The sequence below is a fragment of the Pezoporus occidentalis genome, unplaced genomic scaffold (genome assembly GCF_034315485.1).
Source record: "Pezoporus occidentalis ecotype Australia unplaced genomic scaffold, CSIRO_AGI_Poc_V1 ctg206, whole genome shotgun sequence".
Classification (NCBI taxonomy): Eukaryota; Metazoa; Chordata; class Aves; order Psittaciformes; family Psittacidae; genus Pezoporus; species Pezoporus occidentalis.
Genome location: NW_026913921.1, coordinates 1,018,301 through 1,029,964, shown reverse-complemented (window position 1 = coordinate 1,029,964; position 11,664 = coordinate 1,018,301). Strand labels below are relative to the sequence as shown.

General features: G+C 44.1%; 1 long non-coding RNA gene across 1 annotated transcript; it reads right to left on the bottom strand.

Annotated features, from left to right (window-relative positions):
* Positions 1 to 645: 645 nt before the first annotated feature.
* Positions 646 to 7,163, bottom strand: LOC134163751 (uncharacterized). Its single transcript, XR_009964832.1, has 3 exons — positions 5,108 to 7,163; positions 1,637 to 1,798; positions 646 to 950 (listed from the first exon to the last, which is right to left on the bottom strand). It is a non-coding gene; the product is annotated as an uncharacterized LOC134163751 (long non-coding RNA).
* Between the last annotated feature and the right edge of the window lie 4,501 nt (positions 7,164 to 11,664).

Below are 11,664 nucleotides of genomic sequence, written 5' to 3'. Positions count from 1 at the left end.
TTTCTCCAAAGCTTTTAGGAAAAACAGGTCTTGCACATTCATGGGTCACCCTTGAAACTGAAATGACATGTCATTAGAAGCTGAATTGAAGGATAACAATGGAGGTGGGTGTTTGGATTTTTAAGAGTGGGATCGATAGCGAGGAGCAAATCACTCAACAAATCCATCTTGTTTCAGTTGTCTTTGAAATGGGAAGAATTTTTGCCAATCATCTCTTATTGCAGTTTATTTTCAAACGTAACACCTTGGACAGCCCTGGGTGAAGGGCACTGGATAGCTCTGAGACAAAAATGTATCTGGGCCCAGGAAAAACATTATGCAGAGAATAGATAGATGGACAATGAGAAGGTCAATGTGACCTCTCAGGAGACGGCCTGGGGTAAATCTCTGTTAATACAGCTCACAGGCATAGGTGTGGCAGATATACCACAAGTGTTCACAGGAGAGCTAATAAGAACAAAAGTAAAGTAATTGGAATTTCGGGATGCATTAGGTTTACCCCCAGAGGAATCAGGTCTTTCCTTGATGTTATTAATATGGGATTTCCTTACTTTAACACAAACCACAGTTTCAATAGTAAACTAGTTCATAATCCAGCTAGTATCTACAACCACTTCTAACTGCAAGAAAAAACCAAACAAACCAAAACGTAAAATTTTCTCTCCAAAAATTCTTGGGTTTTATTCACTGAACTTGGGACCAGGGTCCAGGAGACAAAATGCTCCCAAAGGATGTGGAACTACACCTAGGCACAGATTAAGTATTGCAAGCCTTCCCACAGCAGTAGAGCAGGGCAGAAAGGGGAAAGATAAAAGATTCTATATCCAGGAGAAATCACATTTATATCAAAGTGACAAGCAAATGGAAGAACAATGCTCTTTATCTTATCAAACTGCAATCCTTTCTCATCTCCTTTGTAGAATACTTTTAGTGGCCAACTGGTCTGTGTCCTGGAAAACCATATTAGGGATTAATTAGTAATGAATTTTTAACAATAGTGTAGAAGATATGCACAGGAGAGAAAGATCAGGCATTTGAATTGAATTATTATACTTGCATAGGTTTTTAGATTGACTACTTTATGCTTTTGATTAAATTATTATAATTTATGTGCTTTACAAGTAGCAATCTTCTGAGAGAGATTTTCTCTTGACCCATCTCCATCTAGAATTATTTCCTTGGCAACAGTTTGATTGGTTTGAGAAAGAAACAAAATTATGAACTTCCATTGCCACTGGGTAAAAAAACCTGGTTGGATTTAAAAGCAAAAATACAGAATATTTTTGCTTTATAAAAGATAAAGAATAGCCTTTGAAGGTGTCACAGCTATATAAAGAGGAAATTCAAACCTGATATTCTTTTGTACAAAAGCATTATTTTCAAAACAGGGTTATAAGCGTACTATTATCATGAGACATAATAAATCTAATGTTTATCTCTATTTGAAAGTAATGGGACATAAAAGATCCATTACTTCTCCTGAGTCAGCAGACTGATAAATGAAGACATAATAACCATTATTTCATGTTTCCCTGTAATTTTCTCTGTGTTGAAATCTTTAGATCAGTTAAATGTTTTAAATATAAGGCATAAGTTAGAGAAATGAGATAAGATGGGTCGAACATATGACACTCACCCTGAGGGACCAGATGAAGCACTCCTTGGACCATTAGCTATTATCTTTGAGTGTGCAACGAGGGTGGAAGGGGAGATCACAGCAAACTGGAGAAGAGCAAACAACAGCAGGAAACGGAGAATGATGTGCATGAAGACAGACCAGTCAGACTCACTTTGGTACCTGGAAGGGTGTTGCATGAGTTATTCACAACTTTATAAGCACCAGCAGGATAAAATGCAAATATATCAAAAGTAGATATTTCAAAACCAAGTCACACAAGTCCAGCCTGACCCCTTCCTTTGACAAGATCCTGCAAACAGGGAGAAGCAGCTGACATGTTACATCATGACTTCAGAAATGCTGTTGTCATGGACAGGTGACGTTCTTTTATACAAGCAAAGAGAATGTGAAAGAGATTAAATCATAACCAGCTAGGTGCTAAACTGCTTGATATACAGCACCCAAAGGCCAGTTGTCAATAGTTCACCCTCTAATGAATTTTTCTTTACAAAAGATTGTGGAGATTTTAGTCAATTTCGTTTTCATTTCAAGTTCAGATAGTGGAGTAGAGGATGCATTTGCATTTGTGGAGGGATGAAGCTGCTGAAGTGAAGCTTGCAAACCTACTTGAGAGAGCAGTAGGACTCAGAGCAGAATCTGTAAGTCGGGGAAAAGCACAACCACCAAAGCCAAACGCAGCAAAATGTTGAATTTGGGAAGCATGGATAAAATGTGCAAATCCAAAGGAGGCAGCAAAACAGCCCTCCTCCCCCCAAAAGAAAAAAACAAAAAAACATCCCCAAGCATGAGTTTATATTGCCTAGAATGTATTTTGGGTTGTATCAGTAAGAACATCACAGGCTGTGATTTTGCTCTGCTCTTTGATGATGATTCGTGGGCTTTTGTGCTAAATCCAGGTTAAGAATGATTGGCTACTGTCCAGGATGGGCAGCTGTGACAGAGGTTTAAGGAATTTGAGTCAGGAGGAATGTTAGACAAGTTACTCTGGAAAGAGAGGACTGAGGGGAGAGGAATGGGCAGCAGTTTCTGAGTGTGGCAGGGAGGACAGAAAGCAGCTCTGTCTAGTAGCACAGGACAAAACACAGTTCATTGAAGCTGACACAAAGAGATAGTAGGAGAATATTTCTAACCATAAAGTGGTGAAGCAGTGGAAGGAGTGGCCTGAGGGGCTCCTGAACCTCTTTCACTGATGATCTTAAAGAGCAGGTTAGACAAGTCTTCATCAGGGACCATCCAGATATGCTTGCTCCTGCCTTGAAACTGGCCAAGAGGAATTAAGTGCTGTTACTGTCACATGTTTTGGATGGTGCATGAATGAAAGGCCACCAACATGTAGACTGTGGAGGATGCAGCTGGATGATGTTCTCCTTTCCTGTTTGAAAGTTTCCTTCATACTCAGTGGAGGCTTTCTTCTCCACTCAGACGTCAGCAGAAGACATCTGAAAGCAGAAGGTACCAGAAGAATGTTTTAACCATGCGGTTCACAGGCTTACTCTAGTGAAGTCCTCTTGATGCAGACTCCCTGGCTGCACTGTCCAAGAGCATCTGTGCTTCTCACACCTCTTCAGAGCTCAGCTCCTGCACATACAGGACACCATCTATCCTGGGCACACACAAGACTGATGCCTCAGAAAAGGAAAAAAACCCTATTCATTTTCAGAGCTATCATCACCTACCTGCTTAGCTTTGGGTATATATTTATGTAACTTATGTACTTTGATAAACAGAGTCCAGAGGGAGAAGTGTAGTGCCAGAAGCAGAGTCAGATTTGCCTGAAGGTTTCCTGAAACAGTTGCAGAATTTACCTGGAGTTTCATTAGCTAAAAAACCCTCCTTCACCTAGGCAGGCCCTAAGCCTCTAATCTGATCTCATCAATAAATTAGATTCAGCTATCAAGATCTCCGTATCATGATACTGTAATCGCTCATTATTATGCTCTTTTACAAGTGCACCGTGCCCCTTGGGCAGAGTGCCTGCTGGGGTGACCAGGCTTTCCCGCTGTAAGGCAATCAGGGTTTATGCAAGAGGATCTGCTGGGACAACACATGGTGTAATCCCTGCCCTTAAGCAACTGAAAACAGAACTTTCCTGCGGAGCCCATTTGATCCAGCCAGATGAAATTCATTTTGGATGGTTTCCGTTTCTCAAATCATAGTGGATAAAGCAACAAGCATCTTATCAGGCTGTGGAGAACATTGATCTCTTCTACAGTTTTTAGAAACAGTCATTGCCGTGTTCCCAATAGATCTTTTCTTCTCCTTCCAACATGTTTCTTCCTTTTTTATAAATTTTCAGGCTTGTCTAGGAACTCTTTTTAGATTCTAATCCTTTAATCTCTGATAAAGTTTCTCTTAAAAGCTAGCAGTGAAAGTGCTCTTAAAAGTTGCTTGAAATGCACACAACGTTTCAGAAGAAAACCAAACTCATGTTTATATCTTCTCTCTAATTTAAATTACGTTGTCTATACAAGGAGGCTACAGCCAGGATGGCTGTAAGTGGACCAAGGAAGTTTATTGTAAATACCGTTAAGCTTTCCTGTCTTGTGGCAATAACAAACTGAGGTCTAAATACTTTTGGGAAAAAAAACTGCCTCTGTGGAAGAAATATGGACCAGATTGTTTTTGATAACAAGACCTTATGTTCACACATTATTTTGAACTTTTCAAGGTGCAGTAAAACCATTTATAGTTCAGTTGCCGTCACCAGCACGATGCAGTTCTGGTCCCATTAAAGTCTGGTATTGGCTGAGTTCAAACAAAGCTTAATGGCTTTGAAAACACTTAAGTAATCTTCTACAGGGATACTGCTGTCTTGTCTGCTGCCTAGGCCAGCATAGGCTACTCCTTCCAACATAGAGGCATTAGGTGCCAGAAGCTTGGGGACAGATCACCTCCCAAGCTGGGCTGCTCAGAAATATGACTTCTTCCCTGGTTATTTTCTTGGCTAAGGAGGTTAAGTATTTAGAAAAGGGCTTCTAGAGAGCAGTGGGTATGTGTCACTGGGACACACAGGCACTGGGACGTTTGCTGATGGGGGTCCAAGCATTGCTCAGAGACCAGAGGCCAGGACCTTGCACTTCCCAGCTGGTGGAACACTTACCTTCCCAGCCTACTGCCTGAGGTTGCTCATCTCATGAGAAGCTCTTTACCCAGTAGTTTTCTCCTGCCCATTTACCTTTAGCTGTTAATAGCTATGGGCTCTCCTGTACACAGGTTTCCTTCTGGTCTGTGAGATCTATGGCATTGCAGTGAATGGCCCTGAAAGTTTTTCTGCGCCTTTCCTCACACCTCTGCTCCTGGCAAATGGCACTTTCACAGACAAGAGCCTCACAGGAACAGAAAAGAATGTTATCAAGTATCTTAAAGCCCACCTTCCTTTTCTTCCCATTTTCATTAAATAAAATGAACTTACTTCAGCCCAGGCTCATCTGTGAATCTCATCAATTACTTTACCTTCATTTGACTTACTTCTATGGCACAAAACCCTGGATCTACTCTTGATAGCCTGCTCTTCACTAGACAGGCTGAAACAGCCTCTCCTGAGCCTGCAGTTGAAGGACCAGAGTGAAAACCAGAGAGCACCTGCCTCTCCCTTCCCCTCCAGGCTATTTTTAAGAGTCAGCTGGCTGCCAAGGCATCAGCTACCACTGCAGACACGTGGGTATGTGGCACTCCCGAACATCAGCATCCAAGGTGTTACTGGGACTTGCTTCTGCCCAGTGCTGCGATGCAAAGGGAGAAGGCAGAGCCTAGTGCAGGAGAGAGCCCAGTGCTCTCCCTCTCCCAGGCACCACTCATGTCCTTGTCCCTGCAAGCATGGCCACCTTGGGGAGGCTGAAAATCCTGCTCCTCCCAGCACTGGCAGCAGGAATACCTCTGACTCTTTGCTCCAACTGTGCTTGACAGGGTTTGTCTAGTACCTACTGCTCTTTAATTTTGCTCTTTCTTACTACAAGGTTTGAGCTAAGGACCAAAAGATTTCTGGACCTTTCTCTGACTTAGTTATTTTTAGGCTTTAAAGTTCAGCAGTGATCCTTTCTTTCTCCTCATGTCTGAGTTGTGTCCTGCTGGGATAAGAGGGAGAACCTGTGCTTCCTTTAACTTTGGTCATCACTTCCTTTCTTTTGAGAACAATCTCATAAACAACATTAGATTCTTGTGTTTCAGTTTTACGGGGAAGTTTAGTTTTTGTGCTGCAGCAGCTGAAGATTGAATGTGGAAGCAGATCCCAGTCAATTCTCCTGTTTGGAAGTACCTTTACACATCTTCCCTTTGTTTGCAATACTTACTTAGGCATATTAATAACTGAATAGAAATCCAACTAGTTTCAGACAAGCTTGAGCATCAGTTCAGTAAGAACAAAGTATTTAATTAAAAAGAGCTCAGTAAGATGAAAATGCTTACTCTAAAACCAGCTTATAAGAAAAAGGGTAACAAACTATTATCTATGCCAATTGAAAACCAGAAATAACCAGATTTTTCAAAGATACTGGTTTTAACCGCTAATTGAAAGGACTATTGTTCTGCAAACCTCAAGGCAGGAACTGTTTTGGGGATCTAGTCCAGTCCCTGAAATGAGGGCTAATGCAGCAGCTCCCCAGCACCAAGCTCTGCTCCCTGCAAGTGCTCTCTGAGCAAGGGGGCATACAGGGTCCTTCTCAGCATGAGAGGTATCACACCTTTCTCCGGTGCCTCCCCGAGTGCAGAAAGTAGAATGTCTGTGCTCACTGGCTGTTTAGCATAGTGAGAGGCAACTCTGCCGGTTGTGTTCGTTAGCACTGTGGCTAGCGCACCCCACTTCAGGGTAAGTGGATTTCTGTGTGCTGGGTTTTGGGCCAATGCTTTGGGTTGAGAGGCCTTTTCCACAAATAGTCACAGGCAATTCAGCCCTTCCAGACCATTTCTGGTAAATGGAACATTGGGTTTCACATATTCTGAGTGGGCAACTGGAGCACCACATGGGAAAATGCCAGGCACCCACATGCCTTTTTGCCACTTGTGTTGGCTTCAGCGGTGTCTGCCTGGATTTAAATAGGAGCCTTTCAAAGTCAGTCTAAATGCAGCAGTTATGGCTGCTTTGTCCCAGAATAGTAAATGTTGGGAACTGTAGGTTTATTGAAGTGGTCTGGCTCAGCTGATGGGCTTTCCTTATGCCGCTCAGATTTATGTGACCTTGTGTCCTGACATCCATGGCCAAAAGTTGTGCGTCCTTTGGGACACTGAAAGGCAATACCACCACGATTGTGCATATGGACATGGCAGCTGGCTCTTTGCAGACTCTGACAGTAGGATTTTAGTCACTGATTTAGCTTCAATGCTATATGAAACCTCCTGTTGTACAATATATGAAGCTGCCTGAAACACATCTCCACACGGTAATTAATCAGTTAGGCAAGGCTGTGCCCTCTTGGGACACATTTCATTTTCACTGGAGGTAACTGGGAATACACTGCAAATTGCCTTACCAGGAGAGATTTCCCTGCTTTTGACCACCATGACCTTATCCCCATGGACCACAGAGGGACAGCACAACTCACTATGTGACATGGAAAGGCTCTTACCCCCACAGTGCTCAGGTAACCAGCTACAACTGTATACTTATTTTTAGCACCCAGTGTGTCAGGATTGCATCTCTCTGAGCATGAGTCTCAATTGCTCATCACCCTCTTGAGCCCAGAGGGTCTCATGATGATGTGCTGAGCAGAGGACGATCTCTTTAGTTCTGCTGCTGTGTGATGTTAATAGGCTTGGCATAACAGGTCACTACTGAAAGTTTAAACGAAAGTTCAAGTGGGAATGAGGCCCATTTAAAGGCAGGTAGGAATATTTTAAAAGTCGTGACAGCTTCAGAAACTTCTAGAATGTGAAGAGGAAAAGGAATGAAAATAGAGCATGAAGCATGTTAAAGCAGAGGGTTAGGCAAGGCAGAGGCAGGCAGACTGCAGGCTCCCTGCTGAAAGGAGACTCAGTCCCTCTCAGAGAAGAAGGATTAGAGAAGGGTTATTTCTGTCACTGCATTTGAAGTCGGTTGCAGTGTAAGCTCTCACTTTCAGGTAGGAATAGGATTTAGCTCTAATCCTGCAGAGAATCAGGAGGGATGGAGCAGAGGAAAGGGGGACTGCAGCTTTGCTGAGCCTCTCAGGCTACTACAAGTCGCTGGGGTGGCTGTGGAAGCATGCCTGCTGTTCTGCTGTGCATTGCCTTCAGATAGCTGATAACCCAGTGCTCCAGCAGCATTATTTCCGCACATCTACAACACAACATGAAGAGCTATCTCTGCTCCTGGGCCTGCCTCTGACCAGCTGGGGAGATCCAGCTCCCTCCCTGGCCTTGGCAACTCCCTGAGCAGGGAGTGATGCTGCAGAGGGGGGGAGGAAGGCTCCAGCACCCTCCTGCTCTGCAGGCTCTGCCAGGACTAATGCTTCAGTCAGACTGGCTGACAAGGTGGTGGCAATGATGGGGAGATCACTGAGACATCTTTGACACCCCTCCAAGCACTGCTGGTGAAATCAGCCACAGTACAGTACCATACTTGGTGGTATCAGGACCTATATTATGTTCCTATCTACCTATTTTTCTTTCAGTGGGGAGGAGGTAAAAGATTTAGGGCATTCAGGATCATCAGTCACCCAGTATCATACCTCATTGCTGTGGATCATTTTTTTTGGTCTGGGATCTCTCCAGCAGCCAGTTGAATCAAACTTTCCTCCTTCACTGCATGGTTGATGGCTTCAAGATCAAGTGGAATGGTGAAAGGAGGGAGGAGCAGAAGCAAAAATGCATGAAAACAGAAAGAACCATGCAAGAGCAAAAGCTGCAGCAGACTGCTGCTGGTACCACTCTGGGACCATGAAGAGGTGGGCGCACAGATTTTGTGTGGATAGATGATAACTAAATTGCATACATTTTCCCACTGTCCTCCTTCCTCCAGGAATGAAGCAGAAAAATGGCAGGCAAAGGGCCAGCAGCAATGATGTCAGGTGTCTTGCATGGGTAGCGTCTTCACAGTTGCTCCTCTGGCTGCGTGGTCACATCCAGAGAGTAGTGATCAATGGCTCAATGTCCAGATGAAGATCAGTGATGAATGGTATCCCTCAGGTGGGTGTACTGTGACCAGTGCTGTTTAATATCTTCATCAGTGACACAGACAGTGGAATTGATGCACCCTCAGCAAGTTTGCAAGTGACACTAGGTTGAGTGATGCACTTTGACATGCCTGAGGACCAGGATGCCATTCAGAGGGATCTAGACAAGCTCAGGAAGTTGTCCCATGTGAACCTCATGAGGTTTAATGAGGCCAAATATAAGGTCCTGCACCTGGCTCAGGGCAACCTCCAGGATCTGTGGGATGAAGGTAGGCTGGGGAAGAAGGCACTGAGAGCAGCTCTGCACAGGAGGACTTTGAAGTACTGGTGGTTAGAAAACTGGATATAAGCCAGCAGTGTGTACTCAAGCCCAGAGAGCCAACGGTATCCTGGGCTGCATCAAAAGAGTCCTCAAGAATGTGAAAGATGTGGACCTGTTAAAGCATGTCCAGAAGAGGGCCACAAAAGTGATCTAGAGACAGGTCAAGAGAGGTATGGTGGTTCAGCCGGGAGAAGAGAAGGCTCCAGGGAGACCTTATTTCAGCTTTTCAACAGTTAAAAAGGTCTTATAGGAAATATGGGTACAGACTTTTTATCAGGGCCTGTATCAATAGGACAAGGGTGAATGGCTTTAAACTAAAAATGGGTAGATTCAGACTAGATATAAGGAAGGAATCTCCAATGAGAGTGGTGGAACAGGTTGCTCAGAGAAGTGGTAGATCTTACTTCCCTGGGAACATTCTGGGTTGGGTTAAACAGGGCTCTGATCAACTTGATCTAGTTGAAGATGTCCCTGCTCATTGCAGGGAGGTTGGACCAGAGGACTTTTGAAGGTCCCTTCCAACCAAACTATTCTAGGATTCTGTGATTCTGTCCTTCCTTTCCTCTTTTTCACTATACACCTGTAACATTTGAGGGAGTCACATCAGGAAGCATGATTTGTCCTCCTAGTTTTGGATGACCAAAGTGGAAATAAGACCAGTGTATGGTGCTATAAAGAAAATCCGACAAAAGGTGGCCTATAAACACCAGCTGCCCAAGTGTGTCCTCATGGCCATTTTACTTGCCCATCCTTGACTGCATCATGTTGGTGCAAGAACTGCTAAGAAAGTGAGTGGCAGCGTGGCCTTCCCCATTCAGACAGCACCAAATGACACCTCTAGCTCACAGATGAGGCTCGTCTGGTCTCCATGTAATGTGAGAATAATATTAGGAGTCAGAGGGGGTGTATGAGTTTGTTCAAACTACAGTGTAGACTCTGCTGCTGCGAAACAGACAGCATTTACACTGTTTGCCTCAGTATTTCAGAAAAAAAAAGTCAATTTTTATGCCCCTTCTTTTTCCTAATTTAGGTGGTTGGAGCATGCTAAAGAGCAACTCATTGGTGTCCCTCCAGCTCACTAGTTGCAGCCTGCCCAGCATCCTCAGGTTTTTAGCTCCAGGCACTGGCATGAGTGCAAGATCTATCAATCACCACTGTGCTGCAGAAAACAAAGGAGATCTCAGCACAGCATGAGCCAAAGATGCCCGAAAAACAGTTTCTCCTTGTCCAAACATGCAGAATCCATGCAAGGAGTCAGGCTAGCCAAGTATGAAGACTTGAGAAAGGGAAAGGATCTGCATTAATCTTCATCTGTAAGTGAGAGAGCCCGCTTTATTACAAGCTGAAATTCAGCATTAATTAAATTGCTTACATTCCTCCAGAGAAAATAAGTACACTGATAAACAGCATGTGATTTGAGTGCAACTTGGCAGGCAAAACACAGTAGCTTAAGTGAAGAGGCCTGTGATAACAGGCAGCCTCTCCACCCAGAACGAAATTGTGGGTAATGCAAGTGATGGGAAGCCACAATGTGTAAACCCCAGCTCCTGTCCTGCCCTTGGTCCAATTTGACTTCCACAGAAATTCCCTGTGGAAGCTGGCAGGATGCTGTCAAAGCTGCTGCAAGGGGGGTGGCAGGCGAGTGAGACCCCCAGCATGCGGGAATGAGTGAAGCCAGTGAGCTGGTCTGCAGAGTCAAGGGAGGGCTGTCCCCAGGGGCTATTGGCTGGTGAAACTGTCAAAATCCTCACAGATGTCCAGGTAGACACTACCCACTCCTCTCCCCTGATCTACCAGGCCAGTCGTTTTCTCATACAAGTTTGTCAAGTTAGTCAAGCGTGACATCCCATTATGAAACCATACAGACTGGCAACTTTCTTTTTATTCATGTACCTGGAAATAGCTTATAGGGATGAAACTGCGGTTGATCAGTCTGTGGTTCCTTAGGTCTCCTTGTCCTTCTTGAATATAGGAGTGACATCTGCTTTTTTACAGGCTGTGGGTGCTTATTCCTCCTATTTTATGGGAAAACATGCCAGTCCTTAAAAGATGCGGTAAACCAGCACCATCACTGAAGACACTACATGTAAGAAGAGGGATTTTCTGGCCTGGCCTTACTGGCACAGAACAGGTTTCAATACCTGCAAACACTTCAGCGATAAAAAGTGACTCAGAAACTAGGAAGATGATTGTTTTGACTCCAGCCATGGATTCAGAAGTAACATCTGGCACACCTCTGCACAGGTGATCTTGCAGGCTATAAAGTGTTGTGAGTGTAAAGAGAGGGAAAACGAAGTTGAAGTCCCTGTGGGTGTCTTTCCCTGACAATTCACTTCTTGCATGACATGGAGCTTGCATCACACTCAGTGACTCATCTGCACTCAAGGATCGCAACTCTGCAGTGAACTGTGTCAACCACCCTCCACTTGTCAGAGGAAATGCCTTGATACTCATCCACACAGCAAACAAAGTAAGAACAACAACAAAAAGATAATGAGGGAAAGATATCCAGTAGAAATGCAAATTAATCTCCCTGTATAAAGCCCTTTTTAGATCCTGGGATTCTGTGGGCTTATTACTTCTATTAAATGTGACATATTGAAAGCTTCCCTTTGCCA